The sequence below is a fragment of the Nomascus leucogenys genome, chromosome 17, assembly GCF_006542625.1.
Source record: "Nomascus leucogenys isolate Asia chromosome 17, Asia_NLE_v1, whole genome shotgun sequence".
NCBI classification, from domain to species: Eukaryota; Metazoa; Chordata; class Mammalia; order Primates; family Hylobatidae; genus Nomascus; species Nomascus leucogenys.
Window position 1 is genome coordinate 51,278,890 of NC_044397.1, and position 12,522 is coordinate 51,291,411.

The following is a 12,522-nucleotide window of genomic DNA, read 5'->3' on the forward strand; positions in this document are numbered from 1 at the left end:
CCTCAGTTTTAGCCCAGTGGAACCATTTCAGACTTTTTATCTCCAAGAACTGTAAGACAAATTTTTGTTGTGTTAAGCCACTAAGGGTGCAGCAATTTGTTACACCAGCAACAGGAACCAAATGCAGTCATCTGGTATCTTGCAAATAATACTAGAATATTAACAAAAGGAAACACACTTCCAACTAATTCTTTCAGGAAGGAAAGGAAAATGTCCAAGTGTGTGCAGCAGTGTTTTGCTCTCCTATACCCCAGTGCCCCCCTCAATTTGTGTCCTGGTTTCCTACCAGGCTAAGAGCCATGCACAGCTCAGTCCACAATTTTCCCTTGATCAATGTCCTTCCAATCCAGGCTACTCTTTGCAAACCCTTATCCCTAGGAATTAATAGGTCATGTTTTCCACATTCCCCTTCACTAACTTGGGCCCTGATTCCAGTGAACATGGCCCAGGATCTATATGCTTATCATACAATTAGTTTGAATACCAGAAATACAGGTAGATATTCCTGTTACTCTATTTCATCTCTCAGATTAAAACACCATTGAATTTCAACTTGTTATTAAATTGAGCCTGGATTTGTCTTATTGGTTTGGTGCAAACTAATTGTGGTTTTTGCCATTACTTTTAATGCAATGAGCCTTAAAACTCACATGATTGAAGTTCTGCTTAGCTCTGCAACCTCATCTGGCTCCACTTTCTCTGTGGTTTTTGTGCCCCAACCGCAGGGCCTCTCTTTTCCTTCAATATGTTAAGATCGCTCTCCACTCAGGGCATTTGCTCATGCAGTTTCCTGTGCCTAGAATATCTTCTGCCCCATCCCTTCTCCTGGTTTACCTTTAATACTTCAGCAGTCTCCTGAGGAAAGCCTTCCATTCCATTATTATTCAGAGGACATTAGGCCCTCTGTTACATTCTCTCTCTGCTCTCCGTATCTTTCCTCTGAGGCACTGATCCCAGTTGTTATTTACCAATAATTTGGTTTCACTGCTTGCCTCCTCCAGTTGTTAGAGACAGGCACAGTATCTGTCCTTGCCTTTTATTTGCAGCAATTAGCAGAGGACCTGGCATCCGGAAGCATTACAAAAAATGCAGATGATATGTTCTTTTCTTGTGTCCCCTGTCACTGAAACTTCAAGTTGCTGTGGGCACAATCTAAGTTATGACATTTATTACTAAAAGATAGTACTTTACATTTCTTTTCATCTCAAGGTCTCAGATTCCTCTGTTAATGATTTCATCATGATATCCCATTATGCTAACCACTAAGCAATGTTCTCTTTTTATAATTATAAATTGAAATGACAGAAGAAAATTGAAGTAGAGGCAAAAATGTCTTTGAAAGATTCACAGGGAGGGAATGACCCAGCTCATATGGACTTAAAATACTTTCAAGTCATTCTTTTCTCTAGGAGTAATTATTTTCTTCTCTATATTTACATAATTAATAAATACATTTTTCTCCACATATATATATGTATATACATGCATATATTCCACATATGAGAAATCCTTTATTTCAGTAATGGATTGGAATGAACACATCTATCATTTCCCCTTGTGTAGGCAATTGTGTTATTACATAACTGGCTCTAGGTTATGGACTTCTGTTTCCTGTTATAATACCTTACATGTGTATCGTGTTTTCCCTAGCAAAAAGTATTACTTCAAACAGCCCATTTTTTTCCTCTTTAAACTCTTGCTTTCTAGAGCTATGTTAAACATTTGGAACTGCGTTGAAAAAACCCTGAGATTAGTTAATTTTAATATCAAGTCATATTTAACTAGATTATGATATCTTTTTTTGTACTACAAGGAATTCTCAAAGGTTATCTTTTACATGAACTTGGCAAATTTGTAAACAATGTCCTTTATAAACGCTTTCTAAAAGAATTTCTTACTAGATCTGAAGCCAACTTTGACGGTGATGAAAGTAAATTTTCCTTGCCAACTGTTTCATTGCTTAATTTGTCTTATAATTAAAATACTCTCCCTTTTATTGAATCCACACTTTCTCTACCACACACTCAGCCATTTTTATTTCTCTTATTCAAACTAATAATAATAATTGCTATCTTTTCTCTATATTAGACATTAATGGCAGTTTGGGGTAAATTTTTATCATAATAGCATGTCACTATTCTCCATCCAGCAAAAATTATTCTGAGTTTCCTTTCAATATTGAAATACGGCCCTATAGTTTATCTCATTCAGTTTCATACATAGCTTGGAAAGACAGATTGTATTTTTAATGATTTATGTTTATTCATATTGCAATTTCCTTCATACTCAAGATAATTTATGGCATCTGATTGAAGGGCACCTTCAAGTAGTTATGCCTTAGGTGGAATAATGTTTATGTTTGCTACTTTTCCAATGAGTTGAGATATGTTTTGATACTCAAATAGAAAGGTCTGAATTCAAATACATTATATTTTTTAAGTTAGCTAAGTTTAGTTTATCATATAAAGGATCTCAATAAGGCATATCTTTAATAGTTTTTACCTTTTTTCTCCTTGAGAATGCCACTAATACTTGGTGCTTTGTTCTTAAGATTCAGTCTACTTTTTCTGAAAATGCATTGATATACTCAAATCAAAGTTGGCAAACTGAAATGGAAGAGGGAGAAGTAAAATATCTAGCCTTTATTCCTCCCAAATTCTTCTCAAATATGACAGTATCTCATATATTTGAGACTGTTTTAATGCCTAAACTTGATTTATATTTCTAGCAGTTTCAAGGAATTCTTTCACATTGGCAGCATGATCAAGTATTGCTGGGATGCAGTGTGGTTTTAAAAACTGCAAGTGAAAACCACAAGCCCCTAGAAAAATAATTCTGGAATTTAACAGAACCACAGTTGGGGAATTCATTCATAAAATTCTCATTAATTCCAATAGAAGTTATTTTAAGAGATGTTGATTAGTAGTATATTTTCTTTCTAATCATTGCTGGTCTCCATTAATACTGATCCTCTAACCACTAAGTTACTAGGTTGGTGCAAAAGTAATAATGCTTTTTGCACCAACCTAATATAAGCAATTGGTTCCAACTAGTATTAACCACACATATCAAAAAAGAAATGGATAGACTGCATAAGTCAGTGATTTCTAAATGACATTTATATACAAATTCTATTAATTTCACTAGTAATCAAACATATTTTTTCTTTTTTTTTTCCTCCCTAGACATGGGAGTCTACTTCTTCTTAGTGAACTTCCAGCAGTGCCCCCCAAAAAGCTGTTTTGTAAAGAATCAAGGATTACCTTCCAGCACTGCCTGTGTTAACTGTCATTGCTCCAGTCTTCTGCTCTCCACTCTCCACTCTTAACACCAGCAGGAGAGGAGCTGACTTCCTGTCCTTGGGGCTGCCCGGTGTCACTGACCCAGCCCTCTAACTTCCCTGGCTTTTCACTAATTCCTCCATCTGCTGGTGTCTCAATTTTGTGACGGGATCAGAAGAAAGAGCATAAATGACCTTCTAATGGGTATAAATTTTATTTCCAATTTAATTTGAAATTTTTTAATTAATATGAAGAATAAAATAGATTTCAAAATTTCAAGCAAAATTGTGTCTAATTTTTGAGGTTTATAAGAAAAGTCATTTATACGTAAAAAAGTGAGGAGGAATTTCATTCTATAAATTCTGTCCTACACTCAGATATTTCAGCGTAGCCTGCAGGTCTTCCTGAACTTCTCGCTAATCTGATTTTGTGTTGAAAACTATTAGAGGGAGTTTGGTGAGGAAAAGCATTTTTACAGGTAGTTCAGTGTCCATTTCTTTTGAATATCCCTCAGCACAGGGCAAGAAGCTCTGTAACATGCATTAGCACTAATTGAAGGGTTTATTACCTGTATATTGGACTCTCTGAAACTTTAGAGAAGAGAGTTTTTAAGAATATTTTATTTAATGTCCTCTAAATTTACAATCAGCATCTTTTAATTGATGTTTACTTTGGTTTATGGCTTTCTTAAAGTTTCATTGCAAAGAAAGGATTATGAGTATGTTTAGTTGTAAACATGACAAGTATAGATTTTCTGAATTCAGCGAAGTGTGGAAGTAATAGGCCAATAAATTACTGCTAAGTAGCTGGGTTTAAAAAAAAAACAAACACAAACAAAACTAAACACTGCATTGCAGATTCCTACTGTGAGCTTTTCTTTTTTCTTTTTTCTTTTTTTTTTTGAATAATATATGTGCAATCATTCTCCCCAGAACTATCACAGCTTGAATTGAAATAATCGATCTAATTTGTATGGCAAAAGAAAAAAATAACACCCTTGTTTGTGCTGATAAAATGCAACTTGTGGCAACTCCAATCCTGTGGTTTTAATGTGATTCAGAAAGCTGTCTGCAATAAAGGAATGTATTAGAGATACTAAAAGCTGATACCGTTTTGTTTTTTGTAAAGTTCTGGAACAATTTGGCTGATTGGGGGAAAATGTGCTTTAGATTTTCTGATAAGTGATTTTCCGTTCACCAAAATTTATTTCCATATCCAGAAACATGATTTTGTGAAGCCTTCTCAATCCATGGGGTACCCATGGGCTTCTAGTATTATGTGCCGGATGTAATTGCAGTTTGCACAAACCTCTTACAAATGGCAACTAAAAGTTGTCAAAAGATAGGAAATAAAGAGGCTGGTTGGTTTGACTAGAATAAAATATTTCCAGGGAATTTATTTCACTTTAGACTGTTTCAAAGGACACTCTAAGAACAGAAACCATGAAGATGTTTTATTTACCTGGCACTAATGTCCACAGAAAACAACCTGAGACAAGAGGTTACACAAATTTGGGATTTCAAGTTGTCAGAGGAGTTGGAAGTGCCTTACCTCTTGTTATCCTCCCAGAACCTCTGGAGGTCAGGTAGGGTACTGTTGACTTTCAGGGCTTTGAAAAGTCAAATGGTTCTAATCATCTGCTGGACAAGCTTTGTCCTGGCAACTCCATTTAAATGATTTACTTTTCCACTTTTCCTCCCACTGGTTCACTACATCCCTCTGAAGTTTCCCCACACCTCTAATCTCTTTATAGCATTGCGTGAATGAATTGCTTTAATGCATATTGTTGTTTCTCTGTCTAGCCCATTAGAACGTAAGCGCCACAGGACAGGGATATTTGTCTTTTTGCTCCCTGGTGCTGAAATCAGTAATTTGTGGTATTCCATAAACAGTCCTTAGATGACTGGGTAGTTCCTATAGCTACAGACCAGTGAAGCCACAGTGTTTTAATGGGTTTGTAGTACTCAGGAGTCCTTGGGAAACGAATCAGCAGTGGATTTGGGGTGGAAAAGGAAATCTTGAGTGATAGATTTATTCAAGTCCTCTGCCAGAGAGACAAGATGGTCCATGAATAATGGTGGCCCCCAGCTTGGGCCAGGCTGTGGTCCTAGATATGCAGAAGACCCCCAAGTGGATCAAACCACCACCCCTCTCTGCAAGGCCTCTTCTGATCTCCCATACAAGGTAAGTCAGGGGACAGCCACTTCTGGTAGAAGGGAGAATCTCTGATCTTCTGAACTTGTTGCTCTGTGAGCCATTCTAGAAAAATATTGAACTTAAGGAGGAGTTCATGGGAACCCCTGACTTGTAGCCAAGTTGAACAGACATCTGGGTAACATGAGGACCCACTACTTGTGTTGAGTGTCTGAAGTGGTAGTTAGTATCATAACTGAATTTAACATACCCAGTTGGTGTTTGGAGAATTGGAGAATTAGTCAGTGTGGGAAACACACACTCATATCACACACAGACACGCATACCTTGCACATGAGGTTTTACACATTTGACATTGGAGTGAAGGGCTGAGTGTGGTAAACAGGTTGTTTTTTCTATACAACCTTCAAGACTCCAATTTATATATGTTAGATCTTTTGCTTTTCATCATTTTGTTCCTCTGTGCTTTGTTCTAGAACTTAGGTGAGGAAAAATTATCTAGGCTACCTGGATCACACTTTGAAAACTGCTTCCCTGTGGTGCCACTCTTCAAAATTTCAACCTGTTCTCCCTTCTTAATGGACTCTAAGTCTGGGTTGTTTTTCTTCTTAGCAGCATGTGTCATTAGAACATATTATTCACTTTCTCAGTCTCTTTGAGCCTCCCCTAAATGAGCAGATTCTGCCAGGAAATACCTAAAAAACAGGGTTGAGATCTCTGAATTTTCTTTTTCCTGAGAGTCTCAAATATATAATTCTTCACCATCTCTTTGACTTTACATTGCCTTAATATACATACTTAAAATACTTTCTTTAGCTTTCCCAGTTGTTCTTTTGGGAAACATTGTTCAAACCCTTGTGCCACTTATAACTGATAACAGATCTCTCTCCGTTTTACATTGGACAAAGTTTTAGCTGTTATCTTCAATGCAAAAATAATCAGAAAGTTAACATATGATTATCGTTAAAATATTCTAATTAGCCAGGCATGGTGGCATGTGCCTGTAGTCCCAGCTACTCCAGAGGCTGAGGCAGGAGAATCGCTTGAACCCTGGAGGCAAAGGTTGTGGTGAGCAGAGGTCGTGCCACTGCACTCCAGCCTGGGCAACACAGCAAGACTCCATCTCAAAAAAAATATATATATATATTCTATTTAGTCTTTAAAATAAGCATAACTTTACATACATAGGGAATTTTCATTATGGACATTTGTGTAATAAAGGGTGCACATCATAACCATGGTTAAATTTGTTAGTAAATAAAAAGCCATAGGTTTTTTTTAAATTTTTTATTTAGATAATTTTATTTCTCCAAATTTGTTGTTTATCAGGAGTGACTGAAATAAAAAATATAATTGAGTCCCATCATCATCATCATCATGAAGATGGCTTTAAGAGAAAACTGGTCAGATGAATATTACTGTTTCCCATTTTCAACCAATAAACAGTTGCCATTGATAAACTGACAGCCAGGTGTCTGTCAAGAATGCTCAAGATATGTTTTATAATACAACATACCTGTTCACAGGGGGAAAAAACCCAGGAAATAACTTACCTGTACTTCTTGATTTCATCAAACAAGACAAGCACAAAAGCACCACCCAAGCCTCTGAGAACACTGGACCATGAACCCTTGAAAAAAGCCTTGCCTCCTTCATCACCAGCAGTCTTCCTCCAGCAGTCAAGTGTGCCTGTGTACGTGATGTTAGTTACTTTGCATCCTGACTGCATCATCATGAGGGACGAACAATGTCAAATGAATAGGAAGTCAACCCAGAAAAGGCAGTGACAGTCTGTGTGGTCATCCAGCTGATGACGATGTGAGTGTTCCTGGGATCCAGAAGCATTCCCTTTGCAGTGTCATAGATACCGAAGTAGGCAGCTCGGATAATACCCTGCACAGACACGTTAAAGCCTTGGTATAGGCCCTTAATCCCATCAGATTTGTAGATCTTAACCAGGCAGTCACGGAGGCCTCGGAAATTTCCTTTCAGCTTCAGCTTTACCCACATTAGCTGCTAGACAGGTAGGGGCAAAATCAAGAGGGTACACAAAACACAAGGATGTGGCCCCAGCAGCACCGCCTGATGCCAGATTCCCTGCAAAGTAGCACCAAAACTGAGTCTTTTGTCCACACCACCCAGGAAGATCTGCTTGTATTTATCTTTGAAGGCGAAGTTAAAAGCCTGGGTGGGGAAGTATCTGATGACATTGGCCAGGTTACCGCGCCAGGACAGGACTCCCTGGTTCTTGGGAATACGACCACGCAGTCTATAATGCCCTTGCATTGCTTATCTGAGGTGATCTGCTTGCTGGCATGCTGCACCTGCAGCAGCAGCTTGACCTGCTCGATGGGCGCTACCACTGTCTTGGAGATGACTGCGGCCACTCCACCTGACAGGAAGTCCTTGGCGAAGGACACAGCGGCATCTGCCATGTTGAAAGGAAAGAGGAGGCAGGCTGTTACGGGACTGGACCGGGCCGGGAACCGGCTTTGACTCCGGGGCTGCCTAGGTTTTTTTATCAAGCAATTCCTAGGATTCCCCTTCCGCTGTGAAAAACACTCCAAACTGTTGAGTTTTAACATTTTAAAAGATGGCGTAGGGTTTGTGGGAATGTGCAGAGATGCTTTCCTTTTCTGTCTGAATAAACGTCTGTATCTTCTCACAGGTCCTAAGAAAAGGAAACCGTGTCAAATACACCAGACGGAGTTACTCAGAAGTGTGTTTTTGTCTTTCTCTAGCTAAGGAGTGCTTTCTCTTCCTCAGGTCTTAGATGCCCCTGAGACTCTGATGGAAACATCTGAGTTGTGTTTCTTAAAAAGGAGAGAGAGAGAGAGAGAGAGAGAGAGAGAGAGAACCAAAGGATGAGCACAGTTTCAGGTATTCCGAAGACAAAGCCTATTCATGGACCCCAGGGTAAAACTTCTCATCTGGTTGGAATAGTCTGGAGACTGTTCCATCCAGATCCAGCTGTGAATGTGCCACCCACATGCCCTGTGTATTTACATGTTAGAAGGCAATGCTTGAAATTCCTTCCACTTGCTGCTGTAAACCCAGCTAAATCCCCTGAAACCAGCTCATCAGAAACTCACTTTCATAATCAAAAAAGAAGCACATGGAGGGGCAAAACACATGCCTGAGAGTAGTTATTTTCATGTAAGATGATGCTTAGTAACATCTATTTTTAAAATTATATATACACATATTTAAAACTGAAATTATGTAATCTATTAAAAACATGCTTGAAGGTTCACCCCCAAGACTTTTTTTGTTGTTGTTTTGTACCATCTTACATCACCACTACTTCATACCACTTTATATGATTACCACTTATATAGAGAGAGAACATAGAGAACATATATATATCTCTATATATGTATATGTTTAAGAAACATGTATATATGTTTCTTAAAGGCTAAGTTTAAGAAAATGTTTTTAAGCATTCCCTTATTTCATTATTTTGCACATTCATTTGAAAATGTTTTCCTGCTGAGAAGCAACATAAAATAGAAAATTTCTATATATAACAAAGAAGGTATTTTGTGTTTATATATTTCTATCATGGTGCATAAAAAATCAGGAAAGTGATGCCCTAACATAGTTTACATTTTATTAATTTTTGTTATTTTTAGTTTTTTTAAACAACTAAAAGTCTTTCATTCTAAGCTGACAAAAAATTGCCTATTTAATTATGGAGCAGCTGAAATACAGCAAATCCTTATTAATTTAGAGTCTATTAGTAAAGTGTTTGACATAATTTGAAAAGAAAGAATGCTATTTATGCAATTTAGAGATAAACCATGTTGGCAAGTGAGTTAAGTGTAAATAAGATTTTATAAGGGGTATTTGCTATTCTAAAAGAAGGAATTTTCAGTCACATTAACATCAATTTGGTGAGTCAATTCTGAAACCTGTTTTTTTTTCTGTACCTTAGTGTAGATCCAGTGGGTCCTCTGTGCTGCTGAACATTATTAGCATAGTTCATTATGCCATTCACTCGTAAGAGAACGGCTCTTCTATTTAGTATTCTAGAATTTATTCTGTGCTTCATATAGAGAACTCACCATGCTCCTGTTAATCTAAATGAGTGTGGACATCAGTGGGCTGTATGAATTCGGTGACAGTGTCTATAACATTACACCTAATGCTAAAAACAACAACAAAAGCTAAAATAATCAGGTAGACTATAAAAAATAGTATGTTTGCAGTTATTTTTCATCATATGAAAACCAAATCAACTAAAATCATTAGCTGATCTGATTAGGTAACAAAAAAAACGTATCTCAGATATATTTACTTATATGAATGAGGGAAGCAAAAGCAAGTGAACAGTGAGGTTCAACAATGAACCTCACTGTCGAACAGAGTTGAGGTTTGAGGCCTGCAGGGTCCTCTGGGATTCCGTTTAAGCCATTATTAAGGATTTAAAAATCTCATTGATTTCGTGTCCAATATGTAATCAATTGACTATATAAAAATACATGGATCATTGAAGGTTCCAGCAAATGCAAAAGACAAGTAAAAATAAAATCTAAGCAAATTAAGAATAGTAAAGGAAAAAATGGGGTATTTATAAAATAATAGAATTGTCCACAAAGAAAATCTTAATATAGGAAAAAAGTATTAAGACTAATCATAGTGTTTTTAGCAGTTTTAGTGGATAAAAGGTGTTTATATTTTATCTGTACCTTTTAGAGAAAGAAGTGTTTCTCTTTTTTCTCAGCTTTATTGAGGTTTTACAAAAAAAAGTTTATATATTGAAGTGATGTTTGATATGCATATACATTGTGAAATGAGTACTACAATTAAGCTAATTAACATATTCATTACCTCACATAGTTACCCTTTTTTATGTAGTGAGAACATTGAAAAGTCTACTCTCAGCAAATTGCGAGTATACAATTCTGTATTGTTAACTATAGTCACCATGATATGCAGTAGCTCTCCAGAATGTATTCATCCTGCTTAACTACACTTTTGTACCCTTTGACTAATATCACCCTAGTTTTCCCACCATTCTCAGTCCCTGGCAACCACCATTCTACTCTCTGCTTCCATGAGTTCCGCTTTTTTAGATTCCACATTTGAGTATTTGTCTTTCTGTGCCTGGCTTATTTCACTTAAAATAAAGTACTCCAGCTTTATCCCTGTTGCCCAAATAATAGGATATCCTGCTTTTTAAAGACTAAATAATATTCCTGTATATATATATAAATATATTATATATAATAGTCTATGACTATTATATAGACTAGGCTATGTATGTATAAAATAGTCTAATAGTCTGTATATAATAATATATATGGTATTATATATATATAATAGTGTATGTACATAACATTATCTGTCCATGGACACTTAGGTTGATTCCATCTCTTGGCTATTGTAAAGAATGCTGCAGTAGACATGGGAATATGATACATTAATGACAAATTGATTTCATTTCCTCTGGATACATACCCAGAAACCAAACTGCTGGATTTTATAGTAACTCTATTTTTAATTTTTTGTAGAATCTCCATGCTGTTTTCCGTAATGACTCAACTAGCTTACATTTCCACTAAGCATGTACAAGCGTTTGTTTTCCACATCCTCACCAATAATTGTTTTTTTATTTTTAAAATTTTTGATAACAGCCATTCTAGCAGGTGGGAGGTGATAGCTCATTGTGGTTCTGATTTCCATTTTTCTGTTAATTAGTAATGCTGAGCATTTTTCTGTATACCTGGTGGCCATTTGTATGCCTTCTTTGTAGAAATGTCTATTCAGGTACTTTGCACATTTTTAATTGGGTTGTTTTCTTGCTATAAAGTTGTTTGAGTTTCTTATGTATTTCGGATATAAACCCCTTATCAGTCACATGATGTGCAAATATTCTGTCTCATTATTTAGGTTGTCTCTAAACTCTGTTGATTGTTTCCTTTGCTGTGCGGCAGAAGCTTGTTAGTTTGATGCATACCACTTCTCTATTTTTGCTTTTGTTTCCTGTGCTTTTGGGGTCATATCCAAAAAAATTGCCAAGACCAATATCATAGAGCTTTCTCTCTGTTTTCTTCTAGTAGTTTTACAGTTTCAGGTCTTACATATGTCTTTAATCCATTTTGAGTTTATTTTTGTATATCGTGTGAGACAAGGTCTAACTTCATTACTCTGTGTGTGAATATCCAGTTTTCCCAGAACGACTTATTGAAAAGGCTGTCCTTTACCCCCTGTATGTTTTTGGTGTCTTTGCTGCAAATCAATTGACTGTAAATGTGTGGATTTATTTCTTGGCTACCTCTTCTGTTCCACTGGTCTATATGACTGTTTTTATACAAATACTATGCTGCTTTGATTACTATAGATTTGTAGTATATCTTGAAATCAGGTAAAGCAATGCCTCCAGCTTTGTTCTTTTTGCTCGAGATTGCTTTAGCTATTCAGGGTCTTGTATGATTCTATATAAATTTTAGGATTTTTTCTATGTCAGTGAAAAACATTGGAAATGTTATAGGAATTCTACTGAATCTGTGGATTGCCTTGGTAATATGAACATTTCAATAATATTATTTTTCCAATTAATGAGCACAGAATATCTTTCTATTTGTGTCATCTTCAATTTCTTTCATCAATATTCTATAGTGTTTAGTATACAGACTTTTCACCTTCTTAGTTAAATTTATTCCTAAATATTTTATTCCTTTTGGTGCTATTATAAATGTGATTGATTTGTTGGCTTTTTTGTATAATAGTTTTTTTGTTAGTATATAAAAATGCTACTGGTTTTGATATGTAGATTTTGTACCTTGCAACTTCACTGAAATCATTTGTTACTTCTAACAGTTTTTTAGTGGAATTCTAAGGTTTTCTATATCTGTAAAATTATGTCATTTGCAAACAAAAACAGTTCACTTCTTCTTTTCTATTTTGTATGCCTTTTATTTTTTTCTTTCCTAAATGCTCTTGCTCGGATTTCTAGTGCTGTATTGAATAGAAGTGGAAAGAGTGAGTATCTTTGCCTTGCTCCAGATATTTTTCTTTTTTTTTTCAGACAAAGTCTCGCTCTGTCACCCAGGCTGGAGTGCAGTGACACAATCTCAGCTCACTG

The 12,522-nt window shown here is 36.2% G+C and overlaps 1 pseudogene; it reads right to left on the reverse strand.

Annotated features, from left to right (window-relative positions):
* The window catches only part of LOC100588552, a 109,887-nt pseudogene extending 101,958 nt beyond the window's left edge, over positions 1-7,929 (reverse strand).
* Between the last annotated feature and the right edge of the window lie 4,593 nt (positions 7,930-12,522).